Source organism: Rattus norvegicus, chromosome 17 (genome assembly GCF_036323735.1).
Source record: "Rattus norvegicus strain BN/NHsdMcwi chromosome 17, GRCr8, whole genome shotgun sequence".
In the NCBI taxonomy this organism is placed as follows: domain Eukaryota; kingdom Metazoa; phylum Chordata; class Mammalia; order Rodentia; family Muridae; genus Rattus; species Rattus norvegicus.
This window is the reverse complement of record NC_086035.1, coordinates 27,545,668-27,565,228: the sequence shown is the minus strand read 5'-3', so window position 1 is coordinate 27,565,228 and position 19,561 is coordinate 27,545,668. Positions and strand designations below refer to the sequence as shown.

Sequence of the window (19,561 nt, the reverse complement as noted above, 5' to 3'; positions counted from 1 at the left end):
GCCCTGTATCTCACCGTGGTAAGCTGCACTCTGCAGCTCTCCAGTACTGTAACAAACACTTCAGATGATCTGATTATAAAGAGAAAAGGTTTATTAAGGTTCACTATTTTGGAGCCCTTAGTCCAGGATTTGCTGGTTGGGCCTGGGCTGAAGTCAAACATGATGGTTGCTCACATTGTGGTGCCCAGGCTGCAAGAGAGGAGAAAGCAACCTTTGACAATCTCTTTTTAAAGATTTATTTATTTTATATATGTGAGTACACTGTAACTGTCTTCAGATACCAGAAGAGGACATCGAATCCCATTACAAATGGTTATGAGCCACCATGTGGTTGCTGGGATTTGAACTCAGGACCTCTGGAAGAGCAGTCAGTGCTCTTAACCACTGAGCCATCTCTCCAGCCCGACAATCTCTTTTGAGACCTGTATGAGCAGAAGGTTCTGTGATATGATATGCCTTTTTTTTTTCTTCAAAATTCAAGGATGATTTTTATTAGAGTTTAACAGAGAAACTCCAAAGTAGACAAGCTGTAAATCTCAGCAGTAGCCTGGAGGAGGAAGAAGAGATAAGGAAGAGAGGAAGCCAAGCTGTCTGGGTTAAGCTGGCATGGAAATCAGACACATGGTGGACAAGCAGACACATGGTGGAAAGGGGAGCTTTAGAGAAAGAGTGACACCCAATGTGCTAAAGAAAGCACACCCAGAAAAGAGGTGGGAATGGGGGAAGAAGGGCTTTGCTCTTCTGTGGCTGTGAGGGACTGCACAGGGGACCAAGATTCTGAAAAGGAAAGCACATTAGTTCCTTCAAGGGATAACTATCTCCTATCCTATCTTTTTAGCGTGACTTAATAGTTATCTGCTTTCCTGATTGGTGGTTTCTTGGCTGGGAGATTGCGTCGACCAAGCACGTTTCTGAGGCTGGCTGCCACTTTTGGAGTCCCTGCCCTGGGCTGCTTGTCCACTTCCTGTCTCTTGTTCTCAGTAGTCACCACCTGTAGCTGGAACCCGAAAGGCCATTTAATGAACCATTGGTCTGGTTTCTTTGTAGGGCAGCCTAGGAGATCCCCTTAGTGCATCTTTCAGTAGTTCTATCTCTAAACATTCTAACACCTCTCACTATACGCCATGGACCAAATCTTTAGCACACGAGATTTCGGTAAGGTTTATGGGCATAGCACCAGGCAAAGGAAGAGCTTGGTCTAAAGCGGTGTTCTTCACCCGGGAGCTGTCAGAATCTCAGGACACATTAGTCCATGTTGTGGAAATTCTCTTATGTACTATATGACATTAGGTGACAGGCCGGGACTCTGCCCACAAAGCTGCCAGTAGAACCCTCCCCAGTTGTAACGAAAATGTCCTTAGATGTTGCCACACATCTCATGGGTATGGGAGACTGGCCTTAGTTAAAACCTTACTGTAAACTGCAGTGCCTAAGCTAGAAGCCACTTGTGGTCATTTCTGAATGCAGTTACTTCAAATTGAGATATGGCATCATAATAAATTCAAACATTTAAATGAAAAACAAACCGTGTAAATTACTATGAATTACGCTTACATATTTCAACTTGTCTATATTTGGTGCTGTTTATACTGCCATGATTTTTTTAACTCACCAGGGAAATTAAAATATTCTAATTCATTTTAACTTTTTTCTTCCCTCTTCTTATAATGTAGCTGCTGAGAAACTTGACATAAAACATGTTGTTCACACTGAACCACTTTTAATTTCCCCAGCCCAGCATGGGGCCCAACTCAAACTAAAGTCCCTCTCTGCTCAGTGGGTTCCCTCACCCTGTAACTGACTTCTACTGGCAAAAGACACTTTCCCCCAGTGCTCTCTGCATCCAGCTAGAGTGTAGCAGACACAGAAGCTTGTTAGGAAACTGTTGACGTTCTCCCCAGAAGTGTCTAAGTCTCTTCTTTCCCATAAAAACTGAGTGAACGCAGCAACCTCAGCACCCAGAGTCAACATCCTGCCCATCCCCAGAGGAAGCAGCAACACTGTCAGTATCCTGCCCTGGCAGCCAAGGATGCACGGATGCACTGATGCATGGACACGAGCAATGCATGGATATACTGATGCATGGACATGAGCGATGTGTGGATACACGGATGCATGGATGCAAGAGATCCAGAATTTAGCTCCAGCCTGGAAAGCCCACCTCTTGGCAGCCATGCAGAGTTCTATTCTGGAAACAGCGCAGCCAACCCAGCGGGACTGCATGGGGGTTCTTATGCTTGTTAAATGCTACTCACACACCTCACTCACCTTCCCTCCCACACCCGCAGGAGCCCTGCACAAGACAATCTTCATTTTGTTTATAAAGGGCCAATTGGAAATTTACCCCCAACTCCAGAAATTTAGGTTGAAAGAAACTATCACCATTCAAACACTAGAAGAACAGTAAGAAACTCCATTTCAGGAGCCAAGTGTAGTGGTGCAGCACTCAAGAGCTACATAGAGTCAGGAGTTCAAGGCCAGCCTCGGTTGCATAACAAGTTCAAGACCGGCCTGGGTTACATGAGTCATTTCAAAAAAAAAAAACCCAAACTAAACAGTGATAGATGTCTATAATCCTACACTTGAACACAGAGATAGGTAGACACATCTCTGTGAGTTCAAGGCCAGCCTGGTCTTCATAGCAACTTCCAGGCCAGCCAGAGCTACATTAGAGACCCTGCTTGAGAAAGAGAGAGAGAGAGAGAGAGAGAGAGAGAGAGAGACAGAGAGAGACAGAGAGAGAGAGAGAGAGGTCTGAGAGATGAAGACAGAAATATAGACAGAGAGAGAGAGACAGACAGAGGGACAGAGAGACAGAGAGACAGAGAGAGACAGAGAGACAAAGATAGAGACAGAGTCAGAGAGACAGAGAACAAAAACAAAGCAAATTCAGTCTCATCCAGACATGGTGGCTGAAGCTGGGAAACCCAGTATTCAGGAGGCTGAGGCTGGAGGATTACTACTAGTTCAAGTCCAGCCTAGGCTATAGTTGATAGCAATGACAAGAAAAGATATTCCTTCTCTGCCTGCCTGGTTACTGCCTTGTTTGTCCCCAGGTTCAGAGTTGATTGGAAGGTCCCAAAAGCAAAAGCAAAGGAAGCATCCAAGGGCTCCCTCTTGGCCCTTATGGGCTGATGTGTCACTGCCTTGGACGGCAGCTGCCTTAGGAGAAGTCTGCATACTTATCAGGAAGCTCTCAGCAGAACTACCTTCGCTGTCCTGACTACTTGGAGTTACAGCATGGGACTCAGATCCCCAAGGCTCCCTCTGGAAGTCCCATCTGCTATGATTCGTGTGTATCCCCAGAGCCATGTACTGAAGGCTGATTTGTCAACCTGTGGCCATACTGGGAGGTGGTGGAATCTTAGGAGGTGGGGCCTAGTGAATGGATTACGGACGGTCAGTGGCACATGCTCACGGGGAAGATATTGGCACCTGTCTCACTTCCTTCATTTCCTCCTTCCTCCCTTTACAACCTCTCTCCTCCATGGTTGGTTTGCTCCACCATGCTCCCTGCCAGGAAATACTACCTCATTATAGACCCAAAGCAACGGGGCAGCATCTGAGTTGAAACCTCTGAAAGCAGCCCAGAGCCCCAAAGAACTCTCCTCTACTTAGATGGATTGATCTTGGTTATTTGTCGCAGTGATTGAGGCTGGGTTAACACCAACCCACTCTTTCCCAGCAACAGGCAAGGACTTCTGCCGCCTCATTGAGCTGTCCGTTCCCTCACTATAACAAAAGCACTAACATCAACTCACACACACACACACACACACAGAGAGAGAGAGACAGAGAGAGAGACAGAGAGAGAGAGAGAGAGAGAGAGAGAGAGAGGCAGAAAGGCATGTACCATCCTTGAGCTGAAGCTCATCATTTCCTAAATGGCTTAAAGCATTTGGAACAAAACCCACAGAGCTTGGATTTGGGCAAAATCTGCTCTCAGTCCTGTACCACAAACTTCCCAGAAAGATGTGGGGCCCAGAGGTCTGGTGTCTTTCTGGGGCAAAAAACAAACCCCGACTACTGTCCAAGTTAACACATTTCCACATCTCTTGCCCTTGCTTCTTCTCTAATGAATACTCCATCCACAATCATCTGCTACAAAAGAACATTGAAGCAATGAGAATCCCCAGATTCCCTGGAAATTACATTGAATATTTTTTAGACTGTTTTTGGTAGATTCCAGGTAAGTTGTTTCCACCAATGGAGAAAGCAAGACTCTGAAGGACCAGAGTCAGAGTAAAGACTGAGGACTCGGGTTCCTCCTGCACATACTATGTGCTGGTCATTCTCCCTTGTAACATTCAATCCCCACATTCCAGAGAGCAGGAGGGATAGCTGCCCTGCCTGGCCATCATGGGTAGTGGCCCTAGGGAGGGCCAGTGAGACTGCCAGCCACTCTTCTGTTCGTAATCTCTTCCCTCTTCAGTCAGTTTCTGCCACAGACCACGTTAGCACAGGCTGTCCCTACATGGCTGAGCAATAGCTGGAACTGACTGGAACATTTCTAAAAGATCTGTTGAGAGTGGAGGCTAGGACTTAACTAAACAAGATAACCTGGTTTCTATGGTATTATTTTCCCCCTCGGGATCTGAAAATACGATTTAGAAAAGAAAAAAAAAAAAAAAAGGATTCAATGTAACCCACACGGGATTCAGGGGTTGGGAGATTCCAACTGTATTTTTCATTTTAGGGTGATAGTTGTGAATGGAGGAGTAGTGAGTTCAGAGGTGTGGAAATGCATTATCTTATCAGCCCAGGTGCTTATCACTGGATAACTGAACTGACCAAAGTACTCTATTATAAAGGTACTGAGCTGGTCTTCAGACTGAGCGAGGTGTTTGCTGCATGACTAGGCCTACAGCATGTGCAGGGCCCTGGGAATTATCTCTAGACTGTGGTAAAGTGGGGCCCCTGGAGTAGTCACACTCACTGAGACAGGAAGTAGAATGGTGGCTGCTGTGCGCTGGGAATTTGAGTTTGTGGGTAGAGAGCCTCTTCTGGAAGTAAGAAAAAAAAGGTTGGATAGATGGATTGAGGTGATGGTTATACAAGGCAAAATTACTTCTGCTACAACACTGAACATTTACAGTGTTTAAATAGCATTAAAAAAGTAAGATTTACAGCAAATTGTGGCATCTGGTACCAAAATATAATCCCCCTCACCCCGGGCTGGGTGTGTAACTCAGTGGTAGGGTGCTTGCCTAATATGTGTAAGCTGGATCTCAGGACAGAGCAGAGCTAGGAGAAACAAAGCAACCAAACTGGGCTGTGATGTAGGCCCGAGAGCTGGAGTTAGGAAAGGCGTGAGTTAGGCTCCTGCTGGGAATGACCTTGTGCAGAATGCTGTTCACAGTGAGCATGTGCAAACCTTTAGCAAACTAGGCCTTTTCTGAATGCGTGTCACACTTTAAAAGTCTGAGAAACTGTTGTCAACAAAACAGAAACAAAAATAGCTAGCCCAGGCAGTCCGCGAAGCTGGAGGATAATAACCTTGTCTATAAGTACATGCAACAATCAGTTAACTTCTGCCTAGAGTTGATGCCCGAACTTAGAGAGCAACTCTGGTTCTTCCTTGGCACTAAGAGCAGCTCCTTTCACCCCCGCCCCCCGCAAGCCCCACCCACCCCCGAAAGCTCCACCCCACCTCCAAGCCAGATTTTCTCTTTTAAGCCCCGCCCCCCAGAGTCCCTACCCCTTAAGGCTATTGAGCACAATCCAGGCTTTCTTCCCGCAGTTTTGAGTGTAAGGGATCTCGGGGTGCAGCTTTGTAGGGATTAGGTAAATCACAGGTGCGCTCTCACCTGAACCAGCCCCCAGCTTATTCATTAATCAGGACTTTACCCGCTGTTATTCCAAGTTTTCTCTCTCTCCTTGGCAGACAGGGCGTTGGACTGGTTCCCAGTTTGGGGCCCCTGAAGGCCCCCCTTTCCACTTACTGCCAAAATGTCTCTCTGCAGGTTTCTCCACCATGTGCCTGGGTTCTGTGGGCGTGTATTCCTAGCCCGATGCCCCATGCAGTGTAGGCCTCCCCAGCTCCCTCTTTCTTACTACCACTGAGACCCACCCTTTCACACATTTCTGGGCTGTGATCTGAGCTGCTTTCTCTACAAAGGGGCCACGGTCTCCTTTTCTTACACCCAACTCTTTTACAAAGTTTCTCTTTCTGCTTTGATCCCAAATTCTTTCTCTTGCCGGAGCACAAGCTTCAACGCAGCCAAGAGCTCCAGCTGAAGCCAGTTTACGTTTCAGCCCATTCGATCCTTTGAATCCAGCCTTTATTTACAATAATAATAATAATAATAATAATAATAATAATAATAATTGGGTGTGGGGGTGTGGCTCTGAGGCGGGCACCTGCTTAGCACACAGGAGAACTCAGTTTCATCTGCACAGATACTAACAGAGAGAAGGGGAGAGGAAAGGAAAACAAACGGCACTGACTTCCTTGGGATAGATAGACATACTAAGTTCTGCATCTGTACACTGTCAGAGAATGTTCCCAACTTCACCAGGAAAGAGGCTTAGACCTCCAGGACTATTAACTTCCCTACAAGCCTACAGAAACAGCAAGGGCTTCATCGCATGCACTCATACGTGTACCCACCCAGCCAAAAAAACATTTAAAAATAGGGCTCTCTGGATGACTCAGCACTTAAGAACACTCCAAGTTCAGTTCCCAGAGGACCCAAGTCCAGCTTCCAGCACCCACACCAAGTGGTCATAGTCCGTAACTCTAGGTTCAGGGTATCTGATGCCGCTGCCCTTCAAGGGCTCCTCCACACAGGTGCACACATGGATATGCAGGCACACATCTTTTTTTTTTTTTCCCTTTTTACACCTAGTTACAAATAATAACTCTTTATAAAATATTAAAAAAAAACAAAGTGATGTGTCAGGCTGAGGGTGCGGCTCAGTTGGAGAGAATTTCTGAAGCACAAATAAGACCGCGGGTTCCACCCCCAGCTCTGTCAAAAGGAAAAAAAGGAGGAAGTGGGAAGGGCTGGAACAGAGATGGAGACTTGGCTTCAGGAGGAGAAAGGAAGGCACTGTGTTCCGCCTTTTATCTGCGTACCCGCACACACCCCACAAAACGCTCAGTTCTAGGGCAAGCTCAGTCAGAGTGATCGTCTAGAGCGAGTGAGACCACAGGTGGCATTCCCAGACACATAAAGAGGAGCAGCAGTCAGTGACTTAGGGGTTTGGCTCAGGAGCAGAGGGCTCGCGGGATGTCTTGCCCTTGATGCTGGGAACAAAACCTGAGGGAAGTATCTAAAGGGACAAAAAGAATCTACCGTGTCTCACAGTTTGGAGAAAACAGTCCATCGTGGCTGGCAAGCCTTGGTAGGTAGGTAGCCAAGTAACTGCTTCTTGGTGAAGGGAGCTCACAACGAGGCCTGTTGAGCTCATGTTAAAGGTTTCAGAGTCTCCCAAAGCAGTGCCGCCAATCGGGCCACCAAACGTTCAAACACACGAGTCTGTGAGAGCCATCTCTCATCCAGTGAGCGAGATCCCGAGGGTTTGTTGTTGCTGTTTTGGCTTTTGGAGACAGGATTTCTTGGTGTAGCCTCTGGCTGTTCTGGAACTCACTCTGTAGACCAGGCTGGCCTGGGGCTCGGGAGCAGGGGGTGATCTTAAACTATCCAAGTCTTAGTGCAGAAGTGATATTTATTATTTCTCTCCACTCCACACCCTTGAGTGAGACTACACCAAGAGCTGGCTTTCCCCTTGACTGACCAACTGCTCACAGCCGAGGAGCAAGAGTCTGTGGGCCCTGTTAGGCTGAAGGAGTTGCACACCAGGCTCTTAGCTGCTCCCAAAGCTACTAACGATCTGCAGACAAATGGGCACCTTTAGGCAACCAGACACCAGAATTTCAGGTGAGTTCTATCAAGAAGAAACAAGGTAGGGAAAAGAACAAAAGAAAAAGAAAGAAAGAAAGAAAGAAAGAAAGAAGAAGAGAGAAGAGAGAAGAGAGAGGGAGGAAGGTAGGAAGGCAGGAAGAGAGAGAATGAGAGAGAGAGAGAAAGAGGATGAGAGAGAGAGAGAAGAAAATTTAGCTTTTGTCTAATGGATTTTGGTTGGGTGGGTGGGTTTTTTGTTTATTTGCTTTGTTTTTGTTTTCTTTTTTGTTTTGTTTTGAGAAAGAATCTGTTTACTCTGGTTGTCCCAGAACTCATTATGTAGATAAGGCTATCTTTGAACACACAGAGATCCACCTACCTCTGCCTTCCGGGTGCTGGGATTAAAGACCTGCATCACCACACTGGACCCTTAATGTAACTTTCTTCTTCTTTTTTTTTTTTTTTCAAATTTGTTCAACATTATGAGAAAAGGGAGGAGGGGGAGATGATTCTATAAAGTCGAGTAGCCAAAGAGTAAAACTCATTTCTCAAACCTCTGCAACTTAAACTCCAGATTAAAAAAAGAAGAAGAAGAAGAAAAGAAAAAAAGTAGGTGCTTCTTTTCCCTTCCCACAAAGTGAAAGCCCGACCCGGCAGACCACTAATGATGCTCATTCGTGTCCGTGTCCGTGTCCGTTCAAATTCCAGCCCAGCAGCTCCACTTCCTGCCTCTCCCATCCCTTCTCCATTCTGCAGAGGAGAGCAGGAGTTTGCCAGCCCCACACAGAACTCCCTACAGAATTCCCGTTCCTTGGTGACCCTCATCCCTATGGGACCACCAAGCCTCAATTTTGCAAAAACCAAAGAAAGTCCATCCTGCACTCCATCTCAAGATGACAGCCCCCTCCCCCCCACCGTGCCCACCAAGAAGCCTCACTCCTCACAGTGTTTCCAGCTCAAGGGCTCTGATTTTTGCATCCACTTTTCTTCCCAACCAGTCATAAAGTATTTTCACAGCACCATTCTCTCTGGGCCAGATCTCAACTGATGGGGGCAAAACCCCGGCTGTCTGCTTTCAGTGTGTCTCCATTCTATCTGGGGCCAAGCTTCCCAACTACCAAAAATGGGCAAGGGCCCCAGGTTTTTCTGCCATATCTCTAACCTTTGTTCCTTCATAAAGTGCTTGGTTCCTCTCTACACAGAACTGGACTCTTTCCAACCCGAGTCTCCAGGTTCTTAAGGATCCTAAGAAGAGGTCAGGGGAGGGAACCCTGGTCCACAGCTCTCGCCCCACCCCCATCCCCATCAAGGCAGGAAAAGGAAGCCCCTTTGTGTGCACAACTTGCTGACAATTGCTGGCTCTTGCCACAGTGGTGTGCTTTCCTCTCTCAGTATAGGAAGCTGCTCAGAACTGCAGCAGGGCAGAAAGACAGGAGGAGCTGTCCCTTCTGAAGACAGCGGGGTTGCAGAGGCCACGCAAACGCTACTCTGGGTTATTTCGGGACCAGCAATGAAACATTGAGCCAGCCTTTTCTCTCCGAGCCAGCCACACCAGCACGATTTGACTTTTGACATCTTTCCTTGTGATGAGAAACGGCTGACTCTTTCAGCAGTTGTAGGCAAAAGGGCCTGCTAACCGGAGGGAAGGAAACCCGTACCACAGACCCTACAGGAAGGAAGGCCTGTGCCTGGGAAACTCACAGGCAGAAGCCGTTAGAGGGCAGCAAGTGTCTGTCTGGGAGCCCAGGCAGCAAGAGGTATTTCTCGCTCCTCTCCTTTCAATTACAGGGTGTCTCTAAAGGCAAAGCACCAGGGCTCCAGCGTCAGCAGAAATACAAGTTGGAAAGATCCAGGGTGGTGGAAGGGGAGGCACCCTCCAATCCCCAGCTCTTGGCAAGGTTGGGCGGTGGCCGTGCAGATCTCACCCTTACTGCCCTGGAACCCCCCTGGGTAGAGGACCCTGGCAGAGCCAGCGCAGCTGAGCAGAGAGAGGGTGGGGAGCTTGGGCACCCAGCCTTTTGTGTCACTTTGCTCCTTGGCCTCCTGCAACTCTAGGACAAAGGAGCGCCTGGGAGCTGCCAGCAGCCTGGGGGCACCACTGGGTTTGACAAGGAAGGACGAAACCTGATCCCAGCAAACGGGACACGTCGTCGTTGTGCTGTTCTGTAAGGTGACCCAGTTCTGAGACCAGACGCTAGGCTCTGATCACACTGTATCTGTCACACACCCTGCTTGCAACCCTCGGCCTCCGAGGTAAGAAAGCAGCATCCTTCCTTCCTTCCAACCGGACAAATGAGAGATACCACTGAGCATCCCCCAGCAGCTGCACACTCTGAGGTGTTGTGTTTTATTGAAAGAAAGAAAGAAAGAAAGAAAGAAAGAAAGAAAGAAAGAAAGAAAAGAAAAGAAAAGAAAGGAAAAGAAAAGAAAGAAAAGAAAGGGAGCCGAGGATATGTTTGAGAGAGCCAGGTATGGTGAGGTGGGAGGGGGTGGCTCAGTGAGTCCACGCTGAGGCATCCCCTCCCCTTGAGGTACCAACCATACAATAGTAGGAATAGAGTTTATTTAGGGCAGGGAAGGGGAGTTGGGAAGGGGAAAGAGGTTGGGAAGGAGAGAGAGAGAAAGAGAGAGAGAGAGAGAGAGAGAGAGAGAGAGAGAGAGAGAGAGAGAGAGAGAGAGAGAGAGACTCGAGAAAGGGGTCAGGGAGAGAAGGGGCAGAGTGAGTAAGAGATCAAGGAGGAGATGAACAACTCCTTTTAGAGTGAGTCAGGCATACCTGGCTGTTGCCAGGTAATTGTGGGGCAGAGCCTAGAAGAAATGCTAACATTCCTCCGTTTTTGGTTTAATTAAAAAAAAAAAAAAACTAGAAAGAGGTGATGGTGCCACATCTGTGGGTTGCCTCTCTGGAGCTGTCCTGGATGTAGATTTTAAGTAAACGCCTAGACTTGAAACAACCAACTCTCCTAAGAACATACACTGGGGGAAGGGATGCCTCAGCATGGGCCTGCAGAGGCCCCCTCCCACGGTACCACACCAAACACACCCTTGGCTCTTACTTTTCTCTTCTCTTCTTTTCTTTCTTTCTTTCTTTCTTTTTTTTCTTTAAATAAAACACAACAGAAGGGACCCAGTGGCAGCTAGGAGTGGCCTCCTGCCTCTCCTGCCTTGGAGCTTTTTACCAAGTCTTCTACCAGGGTTGGGCCTAGCATGGGTGCAGGTCACTGGGAGACAGTCGAGGGTCTGGTACAATCTGGTTACTCATTTCTTTTCCCAAGCCCCTGGAGGACAGCCCTGATTCACAGTCATGGGACTGGAAGACCTTCATGTGACAGGCTCTGGTCCAAAAGGCTCAAGGTGACAGGTTACCAAATCCAAGCACTGAGCGTTCACTGTTCACCCAGGCAGCAAGCGCAGGCTGGGGCAAGGCGCCTGTTCACCTCCTTCCCAGCACCCAGTCTCATTTATACCTTGTTGAGAAGCGCTCTTTGCCCTGGCCCTGACTACAGCAGGTGACCTAAGACTCCAGCTAGCCTCCCCATCCCATGCTTGAATTTGTCATCATATTCAATGTTTCTTGGTCAAGAGATTGTTAAGCACAATTCTCAATTATTTCTGGGCCAACCCTCCTCCCCACCCCCCATTCCGTGTCTGTGTCTTTCATGATCTGCTCTTGGGACTCTCCTTTAGCTTCGTGACTTAAGTGAAAAGGGACTAAGGGGACCTCTAAATTGGATTGGTAGATAGACCCATCACTCACAGTGAGAACACAGTGGCTAGGAACCTAACAGAGTTCGTGGAAGACTTTGCCATCATTGGCAAAGCCCTTCTAATTTTCTATAACACTGAACCAGGGATTCTAAATTTCTCACGGACAACCATTCAAGACTCTCCAAAATATACGGTAAACCCAGTTCTTCCAACCTGCTAAATACTGAGCCATAACATTAGCTGCTGACCCCAGAAAGGATGGCGGACTGATCACTACACTCATGGCCTAACCCACTGCTGCTGTCACTAAAACCTCAAACGGATGCTTGTAGCTTTGGGCAAAAACTCCGTGGAATGAATACTCACAGGATTTGTTTAATTTGTTTGTTTTATAAACTGACTTTACCCAGAGAGAGAAGACAGCTCTTCCACATTGCCTGGAGCCTCTCTGACCTGTTTGCGCACTGTACGAAGGAGGACACATCCTGAAAGAGGCTGTCACTTCAGCTGCAGGCTCCACGGTCCCTATGAGACAGCCACAGAAGGGTCCCTGCACTGTTAGGTGTTTGGTCCCACTCACCATGGAGACCTCATCTTCATCACAGCACTTTGGATTCGTGCTTCCCTTCCATCAACTGCCTTCCTCATTTCTAAGATAGTGGTAGTCATAGCAACAAGTTCCGAGTGTTACTGCAGGACTTAAGTAAGATAGTGTAGCTAAAATATTGAGTGTCTTGTGCTCAGCTAGCAGTAAGTGTTTAATGAATATTAGGTATACTCATGGTTTCTGACCAATATTGACTGTAAGATCTTATCACTAGGGACTGTGATTATCTCAATCAATAAACTGCTATGCAAGCATGAAGCTCAGAGTGTGGATCTTCAGTGCCCACATAAAAGCCAGATGTGGGGCTGGCTCAGAGGTTAAGAGCACTGACTGCTCTTCCAGAGGTTCCAAGTTCAAATCCCAGCAACCACATGGTGGCTCACAACCATCTGTAATGAGATCTGATGCCCTCTTCTGGTGTGTCTGAAGACAGCTACAATGTACTTGTGTATAATAAATAAATAAATCTAAAAAAAAAAAGAGCCAGGTGTGGTGGCATGTACCTGTAATATCAATGCTGAGAAGAGGGAGACAGCAAATCCCTTGAGCTTCCTGGTCAACCACCCTAACTGAATCAGTGTGCTTCTGGTTTAGTGAGAAACTCTGTCAAGAATAAGGAAGGCTGGAGAAATGGCTCAGCTGTTAAAGGCAGTAGTTCTCCTGCAAGCGATGGGAGTCCAGCTCTCAGCACCCACATCAGGAGGGTCATAACTGTTGTAACTCCAGCTCCAAGGAGCAAAAGCTCTCCTCTGGCACCCTAAATGTATGGTCGTCTTTAGGCATTAAGAAACTGACCTTGGGGGGTTGGGGATTTAGCTCAGCGGTAGAGCGCTTGGGTTCGGTCCCCAGCTCTGAAAAAAAGAAAAAAAAAAAAAAGACACTGAACTTGGGAAAGTGTGACCTTTATGACTTCAAGTTGGGGACATGTGATGAAATTTTTAGACAAAACTGGGCCAAGAAGTGATCTCCTCAGGTTGCTTCCCTCCACTGCCCAGGGACTCTGAAGTCTCTACTACCTGATCTTGGTCTTAGCAGTGAGTGTCTAGGAAGAAGGTAAAGCCTTTGCACAAAAGGAGACAGAGAGATCTGCACCGAGTAAGGATCAGGGGTGGGCTGTGGATAAGTTGAAGGTAGACAAAAAAGAAAATAATAAGCAAACCAGAGGCACTAGGAAGGCGGGAATCAAGATAAAATTGCCTAAGTCCAAAAGTGGGAGGAAGCTGGAGACATGGCTCAGCAGTTAAGAGATCTTCCAGAGGACCCAGGTTCAATTCCCAGCACATACATGAAGGCTCACAATCATTTGTAACTCCAGTTCCAGAGGATTGGAGGGCACAGCACAGACAGACAAGTGGGTAAAATACTCATATATATAAATATATTATACATATATAATATATACATAAATATAATATATACCCATACACATTCTCTCTCTCTATTTCTGTCTCTCTCTCTCTGTTTCTCTCTCTCTCTCTCTCTCTCTATATATATATATATATATATGTATATATATATATGTATGTATATATATATGTTGTAAAAATAACAAAATAAATAATTATAGTTGTCTTTCACCCGCTTGGTCTGCACTGCAGTGCCCCAAGATATCTGCTAGATATCTTAGCGGAAACACATCCCAGCCGCACACTTTCCTACACTCAAACCCTCACATAAAAGAACACACAACACAATAATCTTTGACCCAATTGATGAGCTATAATTGTCCACTTAAACATACAAAGCCCTCCTCTCTCCTGTCTCTTCCTGTCCTAGTCTCCTCCTCTTCCTTCAAACTTCTCTCCCTCCCATCCTTCCTTTTCCTCCAATGACAGGCCTCCTTCTATCCTGTACCTGCCCCTCACCTGTACTTTACATATTCAATGGGGAGGTGGTTCTGGTGAAGTCACCTGAGTTCTGAGTAAGTGACTAGGCAGCTGTCCTTGGGGCAGTGGAATTAGCATCAAAATACAGATAACTTCAGGGCAAACCACATATATATATTTGTGAAAGAAAAGTGTTAAAGGAAGCAGATAGGGATTTACAGAGAATTTCCAGTCTAAGGTGGATGACAAGAAAGAAAGAAAAAGTGGTTGTATATCTGAACAGCCACAGCTCGCCCTTGGCTAAGAGGCTTTCAGAATTCACACATGTCCACCAGGGCAGCTGAGAGTGACCTCAGGCAGACAGGAAAGACCTTCTCAATCTAGCCACTTGGATTCTCAGCATGTTAACTTACAGAAGGATGCTTTCACTTCCTGGAAACCTCCAGGCACAAGGAAGATGCACAGCGGACTTTGCTCAGCACACCTGCCCTTCAAGGTCAAGATGGATCTACAGTCAGCCTTGTACATAAACTAAGACCCTGCTGTTCTTGGAAGCTCCCACTTTGCTGTTTGAAACCTAACAGAAGCCCATCATCTTCACATCTTAGAATCTTAACGCATGGGAAAGGCGCCTATGGTAGTGTGTATGGCTCTTCCGAAACTCAAAGCTTCACGCATTCTGGAAACCAGCTTCTAGGGATGGAATGTGTCCCTATGACGTTCATGTCTTTGGAGGTCTCGTGGTGGTGAGTCCTTTGGAAGATAGTTAAGATTTGATGACATCATGAACGTGAATCTCCACAGTGGAATTCATAGTTTTGTAAGACAGAAAGCACTGGACATGGTGGAGTATACATTTTAACCCATGTACTTGGGAAATAGAGAAGACAGGTTCAGGAATTAAGGGCTAGCCTCAGATACATAGCAAGTTTCAGGATCTGTCTCAGGGGAAGGGTGGTTGGGGTGAGAGTGAGGTGGGGAAAAGAGTTAGCACATTTGTTGTGTAGCCCCTTGTGATACTTTCCACAGTGTTAGGAGTCATCAAGAAGGCCTCCACCAGGTACTAGGCCCTGGATATTGCAAGCCTCAGCCTTCAGAACAATGTGCTAAACAGACCTCTCCTTCATGTGAATTACCTGGCCTTTAGCCTTCAGTCGTCTTCAGCAACAAGACACCAAGACATCAGAAGCAGGTCTTAGCCAAATTCCAAATTCATTGTCAAGAAAGGTGACTCTAGGACAAGAAGAGCCAGCAGCAGCTTATTTGGTGACTGAATAAAGCCTAGAGTGAGCTGCCTGTGCAGCCTTGGGTGGGCATTGAGTGTACTTCTAGGTCCTTGTCTCCTCCTTTGGAAAATGGAAATGAATTCTATGCTGTCTCAGTTTGGGCCTTGTCATAGCCCACTACTGAGGGAAGTCAGGGCAGGAACTCAAACACACAGAAACCTGAAATGGTGACAAGATGGTGCTCCCTGGCTTGCTTGCCACCCTCACAGCTAGCTACTTTCCTTATGAGTGATGTAGTCACTACAGCAGACTGATGCCTATTACCGTACTTATTACGTTTAGTTACTCTGTGTGTGTGGGGGGGGGTGGGTATGTGTGTATACATTGACCAGGGAGTATAGAGGTCAGAGGACAAGTTGTAGGAGTTATTTTATTCCAACATGTGGTCCCAGGAATGGCAGAAAGTGCCTTTACCTGTTGAGCCATCTTTCTGACATTTATTATTATTATTATTATTATTATTATTATTATTATTATTACTATTAGCGTTGTATTGTGTGATTATGTGTTTGTCCATGTGTACACATGCACATGGAGGTCAGAGGTTAACATCAAGTCCCCTCCTTAGCTGTTGTTTTTATTTTTTATACTGTCTATATATCTTTATATACTTGTATTTTAAGGTAGTGTCACTCACTGAGCCCAGAGCACATCAATTGGCTAGACAGGATAGGTAGGGAGCTCTGGGGACCCCACCTCTGCCGTTAGTGCTAGGTGTAGGGCTGCAGTGCATGCCTTTTCTGTTGGTGCTGGTCTTCATGTGTGGATCGCAAGCACTGTATCTGCGAAATCATCTCCCCAGCCCCACACCCTTAAAATGTATTTGTACGTTTCATGGAATTCCCTGCATTCCATCGCAGGGGCATGTTACAAGGAAAGAACAACCTTGCCCCCAATGTCAGTAAATGAATCTTGATTAGTCTAAGGCAATTCTGCTGATTTCATTCTCCTTGTCTAGTAATCAGTTCGGGAAGGGACGGAGTCATCTACTTTGGGACAGGAGATTATGAGGGAAAGTTGACCGAGGTTGGGATAGGTTCTGGGAAACAGCCCACAGCTTCGAGTTTAGAGTTACAGCTACTCCTCAGCTCCACGTGTGTTTTGGAAGAAGAAGCAGGTTCTTGAATCCAAGGCCTGTTTGGGGCTACAGAGTGTGTTCAAGATCAGCATGGGACACTTAGTAAGATGTTGCCTCAAAGTTAAAGACAAAAGGGAACCAGGATCCCTGTGTCGCTTACATTTAAGTGATCTCCCAGTCACCTGCAAGAAAAGTGGAGAGGAAATCTGAAGATCCAGCCTCAGGAGTAACCCAGATAAGCCCGCAAAGGCCAAAGAAAAACAGCCAGAGAGTCTGCAAATATTCCCACCCCTGTCTAGGCCTTCCCTGACCCCTGCCCTTGCTGTGGGTCGTATGAGGGCTTTGTGGGTTCAGAAGGGGATGGAGGCTCACAGGTAGAATAAAAAAGGGTGTCATTCTGGGATCTAACAGAAGAAGCCAGTATGTGCTCACAGTAAGACACTGTCACCGCCCTACACATACACACACACACACACACACACACACACACATACTCCACAGCCAGGGTGACGTCCAGTTGTCACAGTGCTTCTGTGCTGGCTTCAGTCACACAAGCACACTGTTTAACTCTACAATACACCCTTGCATCTGTTGTCAGCTTCACTTCAGGGAGGGAGGAGGCTGCCTGGGTGATTTTATGTAAGGAATTGACAGACACAAACATTTGCTACTATTTAATTAGAACAAATGGAAAACATAGTTGCCGCACAGAACGGAAATTTCATGAGGCAGAAGCATGAACAGAATGGGAGGCCACAACCCGAGTCCTTGTCCGTGAGCATGGGAAGGGACAGTCTAAGCATTGCCATGGTGACTGGTAATCCCTGACCATCAGCTGGCGAGACGCGTACCTGGAAAGAGTTTGTAAACAGCCAGACCTAGTCATTAGAACTAGAAACTCATGTGACACCTCAAGCAATATGGTTGAGAGGGAAAAGCCAATCATTCATGCTGAGTGACTTGATTATTATCAAATAATAAGATTGTCACCACTGTAGAAACATTTTGAGAGCAAAAAAATCTGGGCCTATACTGGCTGGTTTTGTGTGTCAACTTGACACAAGCTCAGGTTATCACAGAGAAAAGAGCCTCCCTTGAGGAAACGCTTCCATGAGATCCAGCTGTAAGGCGTTTTCTCAATTAGTAATCGAGGGGGTGGGGGTGGGGTCCGTTGTCAGCGGTGCCATCCCTGGGCTAGTGGTCTTGGGTTCTATAAGAAAGCAAGCTGAGCAAGCCAGGGGAATCAAGCCAGTATGTAACATCCCTCCATGGCCTCCGCATCAGCTCCTGCTTCCTGACCTGCTTGAGTTCCAGTCCTGACTTCCTTTGGTGATGAACAGCAATGTAGAAGTGTGAGCTGAATAAACCCTTTCCTCCCCAACTTGCTTCTTGGTCATGTTTTGTGCAGGAATAGAAACCCTGACTTAAACTGAGCCAGATTAAACAAACAAACAAACAGATTCTGCTTGTTAGGGTCAAGGTACTTTCTGGCCACATAGTAGGTAGCACTACCTCCTGTTTCAACTGTAAAGATTAAGGACTGATATAGGACACAGATGGAGAATGGGAATAGACCGCATATGCTCACCCATGCCCTGATAATGCGACATAGAGCAGCAGAAGGTGACAACTGACCATAGAGACAGCAACCACACCAGAGAACTGTGCAGCCCATCAAAAACTTCTGCTTCTAGCTTTTTAGTCAATAATCTAATTCCATCTTCTGTAATATGACTCACACATTGGTATTATAGTCCTGACCTCCCTCCTTGTCTTCAAGCCCAGGTCTCTATTTGTTTGTTTAAAATGTTCACATGGATGTCTGTAAGGACTGCTAACCCAACATAGCCAGAGTCAAGCTTTTTTCCCCCAACAAATTCCATCCTTCTCCAGGATTTCCTGACTTGATGGCATCCTTACTTTCTCCACTGCTTAAGTCAGGACCTCTGGAGGTGGACGAACGTCTGACCAACCACGTTCCATGTCCCAGCATGCACCTCATCCATGCCCCTGTCATCAGAAGCCTGGGAATATATATATATATATATATATATATATATATATATATATATATATATATATATATATATATATGTCCCTAAATTGTCATCTGGAATCTCTTCTTTCCATAGCCAACAGAATAACCACTCTAAGCTTAAGTATGATGTCTCTATGGTACTCAAGGTACGTGCAGGCCTCCCCGGCTTCTGAGGTCCGGCCCAGCCTTCTCCTTCTAGCACTTCAACCAAAATGCTGTGCGTGTAAGTTCTGTACCCAGGAAGCTCTCATCTGCCTCCCTCTAGTTTCCTCCACAAAAATGTAAAAGAGTTTGGCTTATCTCTTCAGAAGGTCAGTGTCCCAACCAACCTTGTAAAAACTCTTTTGCCCACTTGAAAATTCTTGAAAAGCAATCTCCATTCTCAGACTCCCCACTCACAGGCTTCCTACCCACATCCCTCCTGCCCCATCCATCAGTTTCTTTGGGTCAGCACCACAGCTGGGCCTGCCCCTTCGGAAGCCGACACTCCCTCAAGGGTGGTGGATTTACGGTGCAGGGTTACTGGGTGCATAAATCTGGGCCTCGGGATTCAAGAACTGTGACGTTTTTACAGCCTCCTCCCCCACGTCTCTGCACATATTTGAAGCAACTGGAGAGAAGAACATCTGTTTTCACTTTTTAAAACTCACTCCATGGCTCCCATCTGACAAAAACCTCAATCTTGCCAGAGTTCTGGTCCCTGGCTGAATGAATGAGCCGCGAGGCCATGCTCTGCCAGAGGCCCTGACTGTCCTACCTCATCAGGCTTTAAAGAAGCCACGAGAACCAAAAGTCTCCATTAATGACTAAACAGAGAACATTCCTGAGATCAGGTTGGGTGGCCACCTCCCAGTTTGCCGGAAGTTAAGGAAGCACTTTTCTAGGGTAGGCAGGGAGAACCTCCAGGGCTTCTCTTTGAATAGAAGCTATACCCAGAGGACCGTGTGCAATGAATTCTGGAACTTGTAGTCTCTGGGCATCACTGAGACTCATCAGCTATCATCAGGTATATTGCACTCATTGCCCATCTGATGATCTTGGATAGAACTTATCGTGGCAAGGAGTACTGTAACTGAAAGTTGTATACATGCCACACTGCTTGACCTTTCACTCAAAGATATGAAGCCACCTAACAAAGTCCATCTTGTTAGGCATGACTTAGCTCATTGTC

At 46.6% G+C, this 19,561-nt stretch overlaps 1 protein-coding gene and 2 long non-coding RNA genes across 3 annotated transcripts in view; 2 read left to right on the top strand and 1 right to left on the bottom strand.

The window, feature by feature from the left end:
• Window positions 1-19,561, top strand: part of Tpi1l2 (triosephosphate isomerase 1 like 2) — a 923,619-nt gene that overhangs the window by 665,770 nt on the left and 238,288 nt on the right. The window lies entirely within an intron of this gene.
• LOC100910628 (uncharacterized) lies at window positions 9,207-12,642 on the top strand. The gene is made up of 3 exons (XR_360955.5): window positions 9,207-9,604; window positions 9,903-10,100; window positions 11,966-12,642. It is a non-coding gene; the product is annotated as an uncharacterized LOC100910628 (long non-coding RNA).
• Window positions 10,925-18,359, bottom strand: LOC120097796 (uncharacterized). The gene is made up of 3 exons (XR_005495545.2): window positions 15,125-18,359; window positions 12,958-13,013; window positions 10,925-12,080 (listed from the first exon to the last, which is right to left on the bottom strand). It is a non-coding gene; the product is annotated as an uncharacterized LOC120097796 (long non-coding RNA).